The sequence below is a fragment of the Lissotriton vulgaris genome, chromosome 3_1, assembly GCF_964263255.1.
Source record: "Lissotriton vulgaris chromosome 3_1, aLisVul1.2, whole genome shotgun sequence".
NCBI lineage: Eukaryota > Metazoa > Chordata > Amphibia > Caudata > Salamandridae > Lissotriton > Lissotriton vulgaris.
In genome coordinates this window covers 526,803,631-526,821,749 of record NC_141689.1, presented here as the reverse complement: position 1 = coordinate 526,821,749, position 18,119 = coordinate 526,803,631, and positions in this window count along the sequence as shown.

Sequence of the window (18,119 nt, the reverse complement as noted above, 5' to 3'; positions counted from 1 at the left end):
TGACAAACACTAAATTAATATATTCAGAAGCATTGTATGAAAAAATGATGACATTTGGTTTTGATTAGTGGAAAAATAACATTGAAACGAAAACAATCTGGGGTACAAAAGATTGGCAGGTACAAGGCCTAGAAGCACTATTCAGAACCTGCATGATACCAGAACAAATGATGTTTTTAAATGACACAATTCACCAAACATCCTGTCTTGGCCTAGCTAGGATTAAAGAACTTAACAAACCGTCTATTCCAAAGCCAATACCTGATAATGCAACTACAGATATTGAAATAGACGTATCACAAATTTTACGTTTGAACAGAACATATCCTGCTTGGAAAAAGTGGTTAATCTGGCCTATTGACACAAATAACTGTCAAGATAGGTTCCTGAACAAAACACAGGGGTTAAAAATGACCAGAAAAAGACCCTAGATACTCCCAGAGACAACATCCAGGGATAGTAACAACATACAGTGTAGGGAAACTCTGCCTCGAATGGCTAGGATCATCCACACTGGCTGAAATTAAGCAACACTTGTCTTTACTTAAAGAGGTTGCTGATTTGCGCGATTTTATTATGGGACCACGCAAACAGCGTCAAAAGCGTTTCATAGCGACCAGTATCTATGCTGCGTACAACGAGGCTTGGAAAGTCACACAAATTGAAACAGCAGAAAAAATACGAGAAATTGATCGTATTAATTTGGAAAAATCACTTTCTGTTGTGGACAATAGGTTAATGACTCTGTCCTCCAGAATATATTCACTGGACAGCATTGTATCATCTGCCTTTGAAATAATAGACAGAGACTTGCTAATGTTACAACATGGCCAGTCACAATTACGTTCTATTGTACAATTAGGCTGGACGCTGCAAAATCTTCGTTCAGGCTATGTGCCTTGGCATTTAATCAACACAACGTCATTGTTTTCCATTTTTAACCTTACTGATAAACAAATCAGCCTGGCACAAAAAGGAGCAGACTATACAATCCTGAGCATCGAAAAACTTGAGAGATTACCATTGACAATGTCAGAAAGTCCTGTCATTGAATAGATAATACACGGAATTATCACTATTCCGATAACAACTTTCCGATTTAAAAAATGCCTTGAATACATACCTACTGGCCAGTATGAACGATTGGGTAAAGGATATGTTAAGTCAGCATGGAAATTACCATACACACATTCATGCTACAGTGACAGCGACAAAAATGTATTTCTTAGTGGTGAAAACTGTAAACGTTCACTAAGCGGTATACTTTTGTGCCAGGGTATTAATTTACACGGAGCTTGTGATGGAAATTCTAACAACCTTTCATGCCACCAGCTTGTCACCCCTGCAACTCAGATAGAGCCCTTCTTTATGCAACTCGCGAATGGGAGTTACATTCTAAGAACGGATCACAGATGATCTCCTAGTTGCAAGGACAGCTACGGAGGTTCATGACCTGTTATCAACAAATTGCCCCGTGCATTTCGTAAAAATGTTGAGCCAACTCCTTAACATGTCTAGTGCCACAGGCATCCCAGGCATATTTAAGACGATTTTTACGGGACTGCTAACACCTTTTCAAGCAATTCTGGGAATCGTTCCAAATTTTGTCCACTCTGTTTTTGGCGGCATACCCCTATTTTTGGGACTTGTTGCAGGAATCTTATTTTTGATCCTCCTGCTTCGTTATGGCAAGCCACAGCTCAGACATGACTCCTATGGGAATGGAAGAAACAATCCTAGCAGTGCGCTACCGGGACAGAATAACTAAAGTCCTTGGATTGGCCAGGCTGAGGGATCTAAACATGACCTGGTTCCTTTCATTCAGACCTATATGGCAATCCTGCATCTTACCTGTGCTACGATGTCTGCTATGCGGAGATGAATGCGTGTTGGACACCTGTCTTGCACTTCCATCAGCAGTACCAATGGATGTCGATACTTTGCTCAGTCCTGTAACGGCTCACGCATTGTGTTGTCCCCAGCGGCTACCAATCCTGAAGACGGCATTCGTTGAGACTCCTGTGCTACGACCAAGTGGTAACAGTGGAGCGAGTGACAAAAGCAACATCATCCAGGTACAACGATCTGTGAGTATTGCTGATCCTGCCTTTGATGACAGCAATCATTCTCACACCTGCCAAGTCACAGCACTATCGAATTTGGTCGAAGTGTCACCTGATTTTGTAGACCAATTTTTTGAGAGCCTGTCTGATATGATGTTCTCACCCGAACAGAAACAATAACTTTTTAGAAGCATTCCGACACACGGCGTTCCCATGAACTCTGAATTCGGCCTTCAGTTTTGAACAACAAAAACTGCTAAAAGCGTTGGAACTCGATCTTCCCCGTTCAAGCATTAATTCTTTTGAATTGGTCATTTTTAAAATTCACCATTTTTTTGGCACAAAGTATTCTTTGCTTAAAGTAAAAACTGTTCTTAGAGAACAGAAGCTTCAACTTCTATTTCTAAACACATCTAGAGACATAGCAACTTTGCACCAGCCTCTAGCACATGTTATTGCAATGCATTTATATGTGATGATTTATCTTGCCCTTTTTCTGTTTCAGAGATATTTCATGTGTAATTCTTTTGCATAATAGTTCACTGATTTTATATGCTATAATTTTTTAATGATTTCTATGCTTCAAAAACGTACAGTACCTAAATTTTCACGTATTACAAATACGCCTATTTCAAATGCATATATGTATTTTGGGGTGGGCAATGTTACACATGCATCTTATTGCTCTAGTTTTAGTAATTTGATGGACATGAATTCGTGGAGTGGGTGTTGCGTTCTAATCTAGGACCCTGATCGATGCTGTGACCTTATGCCCCTATTCGGCTATAAATCCATTTAGAAACTGCAAGCATGGAAATACCTAAACAACGCAAAAGAAGAATTTGGAATATCAGCAATCTGGGAAAACACAATAACGCAGGAAAGCTTTAAAAAAACAATCAATAAGCTGGTTACTCACCTATCGCTGCTAAAAGACAAAGCTCTATTAGTAAAACGTAAGCACTCATGGCCAATCATAAACGGCTACAAAAAAAAACAAGTCCAACCATACCTTCATACTGCATGGTCAGTCCAAAGTAAGCGAACATTTATAGGAGCACGCTTTGGTCTATGGCCAGGTTTATGTCATCTTCCACCCTGGAAGTCAAACGAGGGGCATACGTTATGTAGACTGTGCAAGGGGGGAAAAGAAGACATTGTGCATTTGGTATGTCTGTGCCCTGCCATAGACTCAGAAAGGAGGTTAATCCTCAGGAGGTTGTTTAACGCACGAGAAATAAGAACCTGTAGACAAGCAATAATGGCGTGCTTAAACCCGAATGACCTACCAATGAATGTTGCTTTTGTAAAAATTTTAAATGTGATTGCCAAAAGTCTTAACAAAAATTTTATCTAGTTATATTTTTCTCTTTTTCTCTCTCTTTTTAATGACATTTACTATTTGCATGATGTTTTAAATGTGTATTGATGCTGATATTTTCTCTAAGGTCACATTTTTGTAAGATTTTAATTAATCAAACAAATAAACAAACTATAAACTAAACTATAAACATTTATTCCCTATATTGGCATAACCGATCAAATGCAATATTCAGAAACTCGTCTCTGGCCTCACACGAACAGAGCCACATTTCAGAAATCGCTTACTCTGCCACTTCCTTTGCGACCAATTAGTGCAATGACATAGCAGAAGTCACTATCTGAGATTCCTAGATTAACACTCCGAGTTCTTCAACAAGATAAAAACTCAGCAACCTGGGAAAGCCCTGCTTGCTTTGTTTTGATTTGTAATAGAACTCTAATGGGCACTGATAGACGATCACCTCCTAGTGACATCTTTATTGACGTCTTATGTCCAGCAAACTTACATCAACCAAGGCACCTTTCAGGTATAAATACTACCAACGTTGCCTTAAGCAATGTTCTGTTGCCCGTCGCCTGAAGCTGCTGTCATGCTGATGATACCATAGCTGCTATCGCTACTGCTATCGCTGCTAACTAGCGAACGATGGTGTGGTGAACTTAGGAGCTGAACAGCCGTCCCCTGCAAGAGCCCAGCAGATGCAAGCTGCCCACAGGCGCTGCCCCTCCTCCTCCTCCTCCTCGACGCGCTGAGAAGAGACGCTGTCTTTCTCCTGCAGAGAAATCCAGCTCCGGCGTTTCTAGTCTACCCTTGCGGGTGACTGGGATATCGAGTTCTGAGGGAGATACCAGACCTCCATCATTCTATTCCAGAGGTATGGTGTTGACTAAACCCTTAGAGAGAATTCTTGAAGCAAACCTTGGCAAAACCAACTTAACTTAAAGCTACTTACTTACTCCCCTCCCAAGTATTAGGCTTAGGTCAGGTACACTGGGGTAGGCGTAGTTAGAAGCACCAGTTGAGTATTTTAGCCTAATGTATATATAATGTATATATGTTTTATTCATTTTAAACCATTGTATGGCTAAGAAACCATATCAATGCTTTTACAGTATTATTTCGCAATACTCATCTCACTGTACGTACTTTTCATAATAACAAGTCTTGCAATTGTGGCAATTCATTTCTCTTGTATGAGAAGAAAGACTGTTCAATAAATGTTACCTTTTATTGAAAATGCCCGTCTCTCTATTCTCTACATATTGTGAAAGTAATCTGCACTATACCTGACTGAGTAAAATAACTGTCTAATGTTTCACACAACCCTAGAGATTGACTCTTGATCTGAGGAGCAAAGTTGTCATGTTGCACGGTTGTTGGAAAACTGAATCCCTTCTTGGCTGTGCCAAGGAAGCTGATCACTTCCTATTTCAGTCAAGAAAGTTTCCAGTGACCTCTGAGCTAGTTGGTAACAAACCCAATTAAGTTTAGCATAGTCAGTAGAGGCCTGGAAGATCCGCACTTCTACGTCCATACTGCTGTTTATGTTATTCCAATGCGCAGGGCCTATTGGGAAAATAGGAACTACACTACAGTCTTATCACTGGGAACCAATTACTCCACTGTAGCACTTGACTCCCTGAGAGTAGAAATGCAGAGCAGTCCTAGGCCTACTCCAGGAAGTTAGTGTGAGCTATTAATCCCAATTTAATGGCATGCAACAACAACACTCAATAATTATTGTCCCATATGTGCTTTTTCTTACACACGCACTACTAAATATCACACAATAATTTACCAATATATACATCAGGCAGATGGAAATACTGTTAGTGGCATCCTTATATCGCATTTCACCCCTAGGATGTAATGAATCCCATAATCACAATACTCCCACCTAAATCAAGATAGGCATGTTGGCTTTGTCAAAGAGCCACCACATCAATATATAAGATAATATTAACATGTTTGGATTCCCCATTAAAACTAATAGAATTATTAGCCATATTCTAATGCAATCGATATTATTATAGGTATTGCGCTGTTCGTTCATAATCATTGTCAATATTATCCCTTGAATGAAGCATTTCAATTTTCAAAAACATGTTTGTTTCAGTCTTTCCTAAACATTCTCACGGCCACATAATGGATCCATAGGACCAACCACTAAGGGTCCCTCCACCCCAGAGCCTGTGAATGAAAGCTAACATCTAAGAATGCTTGAAATTAATAGGATCTTCTCCTAGGGTAATCAATTCAATCCACCCTAAAACTTAGAGTGGGTTTTTAAAAGAAACTTTTTTGAGGTTCTTCTGAACTCCTGGCAGCCTCCATATATTCATCATAGGTCATTGATAGTGCCTCTGCCCATTTTTGGGTCACTACAAGGAGAAATAAATGTGTGATGAACCCCTTGCAGGGCATTATAGGGAGCTCTTCTCAGGGGACTGAATGTTCGATGAGTGGCTTGCTCCCCTCTGTTGAGAAGGGAGCATGCATCTTTTGTTTTATATTGTTTTCCCAAAAACCTGGGGGCCTGAGCCTTCTGGGCACCTGAATACAAGTAGGGAGGTAACGTCAGCATGGGGAGCCCACTTCTGGCTGCCCCGCTGGCCCCTTGCTCATGTGATAACCTCTAGTTCAACTTGCAAGAGCCACCTCTTCTTTTACTACTCCTGCTGGGGGAACAGCTTGTCTCACGCTACCACATGGCATGCAAGCAGCACTTTGTGGTTATTGTGCCCATTATCCCCAGACACAGGCACTGGGGGGGGGGGGGGGGCAAAACACCCAGGGGAGAGATCTCTGTCTGTGGGGTGCCAGAAGCAGTTTATAAGTTTTGGCTGATCTTCAGAATTATTTTGCACCAGCACCCAGGGAGATGGGGGATTCAGAGAGAGGCCACAAGCATGCCTCCTCCCCTAGAAATAAATACATTCTGTGACGATCCCAGGGGGAATTTCTGAGAATAGCAGCAGAGCACCAGACCCTCAGTTTTCATTGTTTTTCTTTTTAAAAGGTTTATATATTTCAAGCTTCATAACTCTGGTACAGTTGTGCTCATTAGAAAGATCTTTGGTTTTCTTTGCTCCTGGTGGCCAGACCTACCCAGCAGGGGTGCCTCCTGGCCTCTCGATGAGCACACTTTGAAGTAAGCTTGAATTACTTGTGCTCAGTAACAGCCTTCTCTACCTGGCTCCTAGTGCCCCTCTCCTGCTGGTTGTGAAATGCTGAGCAGCCCCTCCACCACCTGGTTGCCTTCAAAGATTTTATGGGTGGGCATTGGCCTACTGATCTTCCTCCAACGTATCCTTAAGGGGCATTAGGGGACCATCATCACTGGCCCCTAAGAGACCCATCGTAGTCATGGGGGATGTAAGCTGATGAAAAAGTCCTTAGCACATCTTGCAGGGCATCAAGTGTATCCTCTTTCCAGCTGGTCATTCTTCTGCTGCTATTATGTCCCTGATCCCAGGGTTTTCTCACTGTCTCTCCCATGTACAGGGGTTTTTAAGTGGCGATGGAAAGTTCTGCATGGCAGGTATCCCTGGCCAATCCTAGGAGGCCCAAACATCCTCCTTCCAGCCGTTCCAACGCCCTGCACAGCAATCTTTGACAATCCAACATGGCGCCATCAAGTTTCTCTGCAAAGAGCTCCTCTGTGGGTCTCTGCTCTGCCTCTAGCTGGCATCACTGCCAAATCCCTTTCTCCAAAACTTCAAAGTTGAGCCCCTCCTATGCTGGTTCAAGAGATTTCTGCTTTCTCCTCTGTTCAGTGGACCTGGACTTTGCCGTTCCAGGAGCAGTGTGACCAGCTAATTGTCAGATGCAGAAATCCCTTGTGCCTCTTTCCTCTCCTGTTAACTAGGTAAGTCACTGGTAATTGCTACTTTTGTGTGGGAAGGCCTTTTATCCCCACATCTGGGGAGCAGAGTAATTAACTTGGCCCAGTAGGTTGGGACAAAGACCTGAAATCTGCCTATTATTGAAGTCAAATAAAGTGTTGATTTAATGTGTTTGTAACTGCAAAACCATACTCAGGGTGTATGTTTTACCTCAATTTGACATCTTGCTGCACTGTGTAGGCCTAAGTGAAACAAAACCGCACTTTAAGACAGACATCTCCTATATGTATACTACAGTGAAAGCCATACAGATGTTTCAGTAAACCCTACTGACCTATCTATGAATGCCCACTAATATTACAAGGCCTACCCCATTGTCAACATCTATCTTTGTAGAATCCCGTCTGTGCCAGGCTACCTGTGCACAGTTACCAGGCTGCCCACAATCATAGTCTCACACTTGCAGCTTGAATTCGTGCATAGATGAGTGTGCAGACGTGTTTGCTTGAAACCACCCCAGTGCTTCTTAACCAAGTGGCACTGCAGCAGGCTTATCTTGAAAGGCAGACACTGGCTGTAAACATGCTCAGCTCAATTATTATGAAATTACTGTGAGTGAGAGTCAGGTCAAGAGACTGACCTTCAGTATTGGTCCAAAAACTTTTGTTGGTTTAGTGTGGTGTTAACCCTGCTCAAGCAACAGCCACAATCTCTGTCAAGGGACACCATAAAAGTCACTAAACTAACAGGGGCTTAACCCTCTGGTAGCTTGCCACAAAAACACTCAGGCTTAACTTAGATGCAATGTGTGAAGTATTTATACAGCAAACAAACAGTAACAAAGTAAAAAAACAACACAAGAAAAATCCCACACCAATTTAGTCAAATAGAGTACATTGGAATAAATATTTCACTAGCACATAAAAGTTCAAAGCGCCAACCACGGACATCTAGTCGTCAAATTAGAAAAAATATGGCCGACCACGATGGAATGCGAGGTGGATACAAAAAGTAGATTGGGCCCTCTTGGCGCTTACCTTCAAACTTAGAAGACATTTTAACAAGAATGTTCTGAGAAGGTAGACGTTCAGTGGGGCAAGGCTGCATGCAGATCTGATGAGGTGTCATCGCTCGGAACCGATGGATAAAGTCACGGTGAATATTTCCACGTTCAGACTTTGTCTCTTTTTTGGAAGTTGAAACTTTTGAGCAGGACAAGGCTGGAAGGTGTAGCTGACAAGGGCTCCTTGAGGCCGGCTACCGCTTCTGCGAAGGAGCGTTGAAAAGTATTTGTTGCTGTGGAGAAGAACGTAGCATTAGCTGTCGCAAAGTCATGCTGACTGGCGCTGCACCTTGAGCGAATGGCTGAGCAAGCTGGTTTTGATCTCCTCCCTGCTCTCAGAGAAGGTTATAGCCAAAAATATTTTGGATTTTGGCTACCTGGGAACCTTTAGCATCACTTCCAAGGGTCCAAGACAGGGGGGACACTGCTTGGAGGTCTGGGATCACCTCAGGCTGGGTTTAGGTGTGAGCTTGAGTTAGTTGGAGACTCTTCTGTCCCTGAGGCACTGATCATGATGCCAACCACCTATTCCTTCGAGTCACTCTGGTAGTCCTGTGTTCAAGAGATGAAACAGGACTCAGGCAACAGGGTAGGCCTCTGAGGATTGAAGGCAGGCTTCAGGCAGGAGAGGAGACCTTCCAGGTGCACCAAAGTGGTCTTCTGAAGTACACTGCAGGCCACTGCAGTAGTCAGTCATCTGAGAGTCCTTCCTCAGATCCAGAAAGTGATTTGAAGAATGGGTCTATCGGTCCTATTTTTATGTCTTGTCTATTCTTTGAAGTAGGATGCGTTCTAGCGAATTCCCTTTGAAGTGCTTGGAGTTTTCTGCCTCTCCTGCTGTGGCTCTAGTCTGGCTGCCTGAACCATGAAATGGTGTGAAGTCATTTGAATGAAGGAATGGCCAAGCCTATAGATGCGCAAGTGGGGCTGTGTGCAGCATCCTCTCCCCATGCTGCCATTGATGGCCTATCTAGGCTCACCAAATCACTTTATTGTGTGGCTGTCTGGAAAGAAGAAAGGAAGTCCAACTGATCGCTACACCCAGTCATTTGACCAAGGAACAGGCAGCAGGCAAAACATAGCTATGGCAGGAAAATGGGAGAGGGTGTAGCCTTGCGGTTAGAGCTGTCGACCTCAAAGCTGGGGAACCGGGTTTGAGTCTCGGCAACGACGCTCAACATCCTGTGATGCTGGGCAAATCACTGAATCTTCCCGTGCCTAACAAAAATGAATGTGTCCGTCTATAACAAAACTGGTGCTCATCTAAAGCGCTTTGCTACCCGATGTCTCTGGTCTAGTTCGCTCTATATAAAACTCTTTAAAAAATGCCAACTTTCTTAAAAGCAGCATTTTCAAAATGGTAGCTTAAAATCTATCCATTAAAGAGGATTTTAAATTTCAATTTCTTAGACACAATCTCTACCTGTTCCCAATGAAACATTAGTATTTATTAAATGTAATAAGGCAATCCAGTGTTATCCTATGGGAGAATTAGGCTTCAGAGTAGTGAAAAACAAATGTAGACTTTTTGCAGTACCTGGGCATGTAAAACTTAATAGTACATGTCCAACCTTTTAATTAGAATGCACTCCCCCCCTCTGGACTACTTAGGGGTGACATATGCAATAAATGTGGAGTTTAAGGCTTAAGGTAAGGGGGTTTTATTATCAACTCAAATGGTTACTTTAAGACTGCATTTAAGATGCAATGGAAGACCTGGGTCATGATTTAAGGGGCCACTTAAGTGAGTGTCACAGTATGTGCTGCATGCCCACCAGTAACATTTCGTTTGTAGGCCCTGGATATATGGTGTACCACTTATTAAAGACTTATAAGTAAACTAAATATGTTATTCACGTGTAAGCACATTGTACCATGTTTTGGGGAGTGAGCACAAGCACTTTAGCAGTTGTTAGCAACGGTAAAGTGTACAGAGTTTTAAAGCCAGAATAAACAAATTCAGAAAATTAGGAAGGTGAAGGCAAAAGGTTTGAAGGAAGGCCACCCGAAGACTGTCAGGCCTACCAATTCAAATTAGCCCTTTCTCAAAGATTGCCCATTTGAATACTTTGTCCAGTTTACAACAGTTTAAGATATGGGCCAGATGTTTTGGCTGATATTTTTCATGTATTTGAGCTTATATAGCGCACAGCTACCAACAAAGGGTTTCCCGGCGCTTGCTTAGGGAACCCGTCCTGGTATTCCCCTGTGAGATAACCCCAGCAGGGTATCCACAAGGTGAAAGCCAGGCATCCCGCCGCGAGGGGCCGTTGTGGAGATTAAGCAAGCTATTGCCCAGAGTCGCAGAGTGTGAACCCGTGAGTTGAGAAGGCACCGGAGCGAGAATTATCGAGTCCGTGGAATTTTTGAGCCCAAGACCCGCCGAGGCGGGGAATTGAACCCTGGTCCAGGGTCGATCTCAGCTTCCGGGTCTGCCGCCTCTAACCCCTGAGCCACACTTCTCCATCTTTATGGATTTCCCATGGTATAATTTCTATAAAAGGTACTCCATTTTTGCAGACTCTTTGCAAGGTCTTGGGAGATTTGCTGCTTACATTTACCAGTCAAATACGAAAACAGGGCAAACTCATCAAAGTCTGGATCAACATCTACGAGCCGACTGTGTTCTCTTAAAGGCTTGCAATCTCTGAAAAGCTCTTGCCACAGATGGGACAGTATGCCTCCCTCCTGAAGCCCTGGACTTGTATGGCTTCCACTGAAAAAAACGCACACTAAGACGGGTGCATGAACTGAATAAGCATCTTTCCAAGAGTGCTCACTAAGAGGATAAGCTTTTTAGCAGATAAGAAACTGAAGAAGACTTTGCAAATCACAAAGTTCTCGGCCCTCATATCCTATTTGCTCTTGTGTCATAACAGGTGGCGGTCCAGTAAGAGGCTGATAATAAAGAACATATGGCTTCACCGAGGATGAAAGAAAACAGAATTAAACTTCCTAGTGTGAGGCAATTTGTGAGGTAGTTTTAACCGAATAGCCACACAATCGATCTGAGGAGATATGCAAATGGGAAAAAAATCATGGCTGAAATTTACTGACAGTGTATGAAGAGGCAGATAGCGTTTAACATTTAGATGAATTAATCACATGACTTAATCCATCCAAAAAATAAAATAATGGATAGGAATCAAAACCTATGTTCAGAAAGTGGCATGAACCATGGGAAACAATTTGATTATAGGTATTTTACACATCCTTTAGGGAAAAAGATTACTTACTTGTTTTACGAGTTTTACATAGCATATTCGTGCACAATTAACCAATGCTGCTCAAATCAGGTGCGTTCCAGCCTGAAATATAGCTGTGCAGATGTTTACTTGACACTGAGACACTGAATAGAAAGACTTGACTTTAGTTGCTGTTGAAATTGTACCTATTCTTAAAAAATAAATGCCAAGATTGCACTTTTGTTGGTCAATTTGTATTATCAAATGATCAATTATACTCCAAATGCGCCGTGCACCTAAATTTGGTTAGGAAAATCGACCTTGCCTGCAAGTAATGTGCATAGAAACCATTTTCATAAGCAAATATTGCGTTGACGTGCTCTCCTATACCTATTACAAATTAGTTTTGGGCACTTGGAACAAGGCCAAGACAAGAAATTACTGTGCCAGTGTAAAGTGTACATGCACACGTAGGGGCATATTCTTAAGAACGTATGATAACCATTGCAAAGTAACTTAACACAACTTCCATCACCGCAGTCTATTGCGGGAAAATTATGGCGTGTTAACGAAGCATTCTCACCACGGTTTTACCATGTGATAGTCACCAGATAACGCGTCAAAAATGGCCGCTTTAAAATTAACACCACGCCGCAAAAATGCGAAACCAAGAAGCAACAGGCCTGAAAATCCCACGCGTCTGGTGGGAAATGCACTATAAATCTACAGAAACAACACACCAGAAAAGCATGCAGCAACATGGATGCACCCTGACCGAGCACTGAGTCCAACGCGAATCCCACAACCCCCACAGACTACCAGCAAGGAACAACGGGACGGGGACGGCCAAGAAGAAGAGAGAAAGGAAGACAGGGTGCAGACCGCAGCAAAACAAGATCTGCGTCATGGAGGTGACAGAACACTACCATCAACTGACCCACAAGTAGACCACCAGGAATGCAGTCGGAGTATCGAGGAGGCCAATGGAGGAGGCCAAGAGGCTCAGTTGTGATAATCTAAACCAGGCACAAACCCTCTGCCAACAGGAAGGCAGCAACGGCGACTGGAGGTGGGAGTCCTGTGCCACAGGAGGAGCTGGAGGAAATGGAGACCACAGTCTTCAGTGTGGAGAAGGTGCAAGGAGTTGGGAGTCCGGACACAGCTTGAGAGGACCTGACACAACATCAACAGGGTGAGTAATGACCAGGGACTGGGGGACGTGGGAGATGGGCACAATGGTACACATGCACAACGAGGTGTAGCACACTGCACACGCACAATGACCCAGGACCATGTCTCTGATCCCTGTGGCATACTCCAGCAAACACATAGCAAGAACAGCACACCCACATTGACGACTATGTGGTACAATGCGCACACCTGACACTGCATAACAGAGGACACAAATAGCTCCGCACATGCACAGAAACACACCTACTACATCTGCCAGAGCTGGAAACTGTGAAATGGAAATGTATGTGTACACCTCACATCCGTCATGTAGTCCAAATGTACACGGTCCCGCATCCAAAACCTGCACCTCCCAAACATTCGCAATGTACATTGTCATACAGTCTGCATGTAAAGAAGAACAATGCACCTACATACATGTCAACACAATGTCAACATGCATCTCCCCTTCACATTGCAGAGGGACACACAACACCTACAGAAGACCACACATCAGTGATGCTGGAGAGGACCACCACACCTTCGACACCAACTCCCTACAACAGCCCATGGTCCTCCCATTCAACCAACCACCAGGACCAGGGCAGCCAAGAAAATTAGAGGAGAACACAGACCCTGCAACAGACCACACAGCAGCAAGCACCCACAGGCATGGCTGGCTCACTACACTTCAACGACCCATACATGGCACCCCAATGCCAGGGGTCAGAACGCCAAACGGAGGTGGCTGAACAGGTGCGGGTGGGGTCCAAACACATGGAATGCGAACTAGATCACATAGGTGGGTGTCTAATATCCTTCAGGGACCACCTAAACCCCACAAAGGAGACCCACACTGCCATAGAGACACATGCAGATGCACATTCCCAGTACAGAACCCCGCCCAGGGGTACACAAATATCAGTCACACGCCCACGTTGGCTCTGTGTACGACAGCCCAGTCCATTTCCCTTACGAACTGAGTGGGTGACGGCAAAGCTACATGTCCAAGCTTTAACCCGCTGCTTGCGGTGACATGTATGCGTCCGCTGTACACAGCACAATGTAATGTCGTAGGGCCCAGGGCCCTCATGCATACAACAAGACCACAGGGACATATGCCGATATAATGTTGAAGTGGCTGCGGGCACGTGCGCCCGGTCCCTTTGTTGGCAGGGCCACATGTACAGTGACACCTGTGCTGGATGTGTGCCAGCCCACATGGAGTGGTTGGTGCTGACAACAACTTGAACAGTGAACACCAGTGCAATGGAAACTGAAAACACCTGCATAATAGAGTCAACTGCTGAGCAACATGGAGGGAGCTGGAGCAAGTACAGAGATCACCCAACATTCAAACAGAAGTGTCCGTGAGTTGCAGTTCACTGAGGTTGGGGCACTAGAGCTGACCGCGCTCATGTGATGAAAATGACTAGGATTGTGTCCATTCGGGATATTCCTGATGCAGATGCAGTGGGGTGTGCTAGACCTGCATCATCTTCCTCATCACCGTCCCAGGTCTCCTGAGGTGACAATGCTGCGCAACCTCTCCACAGCGCAAAACTCAATCAGCAACAGTCCATGGGTTGCGGTGCACTGAGTCAGTGGCACCTGGAGTGCTGAGCAGGGTATCAGGCAGATGATGGCATCCACGACAGGTGTGCGCAACCGTTAGTCTGCCAGTACAACTGGTTCGACTCTGGCAGATGGTGATTGGTGTTGGCCCTGGCAATGGTGGCGTGTGCCTCCTGGGGTGATGCGATGCCCAGGCCGTTCAGGACTCGTTTGATGTGTGAGCCCTGGTGGACCGCAGTTGAGGCTGGAGGCAGTTGTCAGCGCAGGGCCACATACACATGTCATCGATGACCCTAAGACCACCGTCACAGAGGTCATCCAATACTCATTCGGACAGGGTCCCTGGCTTGAGCAGCACAGAGTTAGTGGCCTCGTCGATGTCGAAGGTAAATGTGGCAGAGGGTTGCGGAGGACAGTGGAAGGTGTTCTCCAGGGCATGATGCAGAGGGCAGAAGCTATCCAGAAGCAGCAAATGGAGGAGTGGAGTAGTCTCGCTGCCGTCACCAATTTGGTATTAGCTACATGAGGAGGAAACTACCCCCTAGTCCATAGACTCAAACGTCACCAATGTTCAACCAGAGAATGTCCATGAATGTCGGGGAACAGACTTAGTGGCACCGGGGCTGAGAGGGGATACAGTGTGCGATGATGCCGGTACACTGAAATGAACTTCGCCATTGCGAAATCAAGATTCAGTGACGTACTGGACCGACATTTAGGCCAGAGGCAGCGGTCAGCAGTGGCCCTCAGCCACATGTCGTAGTCTTGCGATGCACAGAGTTAGTGGCACCAGGGCAGTTGTTGGTAGTGTTCGATCACCTCCGTAACAATGATCCTTTTTTCCTCCCAAATGTAGCGCGTCATCCTCTTTCGCCTCTCCTTGCTTGCAATGATATGTACTCTGCCTTTGTATAATCGATGTTCAGTTCCAATTGTGTGACCTACTTGAGTGCGGCGTAGGCTGAGAGTAGTAGTCCGTGTGTGCCCACAGAATCATGCGGTTGTGATGCACTAATAAGACCTGGTGGCACCACATCGAAGTGAGTATAGTGACATAAACGGAGCCATAATTAATGTGCTCTGCCATGGTGTAATCAAGACTCAGTTCCAAAATGTGTGACCTACTAGTCCGCTGTGTCAGCACGTTGAGTATGTAAACGAGAAATGAGTACTGCAAGACTTGCTTGCGGAAGCGGTAATGGTTGTAGCAGGTGGCCAGGGTCGAGGGCCTCGGGCTTGGAGCATGCACCAGCACGTGGTGGGCCCTCTTCGACAGACACCGGTGTCAGCAGGTGAGCATTGAGACCTGGGTGCGCAGGGGCAGGTAAGACAGGTTCAGGGACTAGCATCCCGGGGTGCAGCAGGCGCACAGGATCGTAGGCAACCCTGCTCACGGCGACGGCCCCATGGCACCAGTTTACCCGCGATAGCAGCCCCAAAGACCATCACCACAGAGGACCTCCAATGTTGCCTCCAAATACACAGCCAATGTGCATGATCCCTTCACCCTCCAACAGTCCATCACCAACCAGCGTTCCCATAATGGCACCAAGGGAAATGCACAGCCCCTTGGCAAGTGCCAAATTAACACCCCACTCACCTCAACTCCACAACCATGCAATCCACAACTCTGGCAATGTACATGTCACAAAATCACAACCAACATGCAGAACAACATGCCCACCCACCAGAAACAATAGAACAACTTACAATGGTAACCTGGGCAAGCCTTGAACATGACCAATCAACAGCATGGCACCTCAGCCTCACAATAGCCGAATGTGGGGAGGGGTGGCAACCAGGCATGTGTGAAAGATGCAGTAGAACCATGATTGGGAAAGTGCACAATGCCAAGAGTGGCAGTGATGTGCTGGACAGACCGCAGTATGCAGAACACACCAATATCCACGGCGACATACAACTCCGGTGTATTGAGTGTAGAGGACAGTGGATGCAACCATGTCACCCCAGCCAGTGGGGCTCCTTGCGAAATGTTGCCTGTTACGCCCCCCTCTTAAGCGTTAGCAGATTGAGATGGCCCAGCGTACGCCAGGCCAGCGTAGGGGTGTGAATAAAGAGCGCATAGCCCTGGGGTTGGTCCTCTTCTGGAAAGTCCAACGTTTCTGCCAGGGCGGTGCCTCCCACCCTCCCATGAGGCTGATGCCATCCTCGTTAGCAGGGTTGCCTGCGATCCTGTGCGCCTGCCGTACCCCAGCCCGCTGGACCACTAACCCATCAGGCCCGACCCTGCGCAGCCAGGCCACACTGATCAGCGGTCGACACCGGCGTGTGTTAAGGAGGGCCCGCCATGTGCCTGTGTAAGCTCCAAGCCCGAGGCCTGTGATCCCAGCCAGCCTCACAGATCGCTGGCCCCCCGACGCTGGCCCACATTACTCCTTCCTCATTTACATATTATACCGGTGTCCTCTGCTGCCCAGTAGGTCCCATATGTGAAACTGTGTCCTGGCTCCTGAAAGGCAGTGACCCCCAAATCCAGGCCTGCGGCCACAGCACCAGACCCCCCGATCAGTGAGGCATAATTCCATATGGGCATCTTGCGACACGTGCTGCCACAAACCCTGTTCAACGGCAGCCGGCGACACTTGCTGCCACAAACGCTGTTCAACTCCAGCCGGCGACACGTGGTGCCACAAACCCTGTTCAATGGCAGGCAGCTACACATGCTGCCACAAACCCTGTTCACGCCAGCCGGCGACACGTGCTGCCACAGACCCTGTTCAACGCCAGCCGGCGACACGTGCTGGCACAAGCCCTGTTCAATGTCAGCCGGCGACACATGCTGCCACAAACCCAGTTCAATGCCAGCCGGTGACACATGCTGCCAAAAACCCTGTTCAACGCCAGCCGGCAACACGTGGATGAGGCACCCGTACTACCCTGCAGACCAGTAGGTCCCACATCCAGCACCTAGTCATAAATCGTGAATGGCAGAGTCCACACCAGTGGTCGCACGGAGAGGAGTAAGAGGAAGATGCGGCTCAGTCCGGACGAAAGCCGGGTCACAGTCATGGAGGTGACCGAACACGTGATGCCACTGAACCTGAGCTACGGAGGCCGGTGGGGCCACCAACCTATGCCGGCTAAACTCTGTGAATGGCTCGTGTTGACCGCTGCCTCCGGCCTACACTGCTCTTGGCCTAGGCTGCGATCGAGTAGGTCACAGATTTGGGACTGAACATCAAGTATGCAAAGGATGACACCTTGCATCTTGGCAAAGAGAAAAGGATCATTGTTACGGAGGTGTTCGTACACTACCAACAACTGCCCTGGTGTCACTAACTCTGTGCATCGCAAGACTACGACATGTGGCTGAGGGCCACTGCTGACCGCTGCCTCTGGCCTAAATGTCGATACAGTAGGTCACAGGGTCATGATTTAGCAATGGCGGAGTTCATATCAGTGTACCAGCATCATCGCAGACTGCATCCCCTCTTGGCCCCGGGGCCACTAAGTCTGTTCCCCGACATTCATGGACACTCTCTGGTCGAACTTTGGTGTCTATAGACTAAGGAGCATGCAGCTGATACTGAATTGGTGGTGGCTACAAGGCTGTCGCTTTCCACTCCTCCATTTGCTGCTTCCGGATAAAATCGAATGTTTCAGTGCCATGGCCTTGAGGACACCTTCCACTGTCCCCCGCAACCCTCCGCAACATACACCTCGGACATTGATGTTGACACTCTCAGGTCACATGGCCCATCTGACTGCACCGCAAGTCACCGTCCCGTGGCTGGGTGCCTGTGCCGGCCGCAGTGCACCCGGGGCCCCTAACTCTGTGCTGGTCAGGTCCAGGACCCCTTCTCTGTAGACATTGGATGACCCCTGAAACGTAGGCCTTGGGGTCATTAACACCATTTCTCTGTGGCCTTGCGC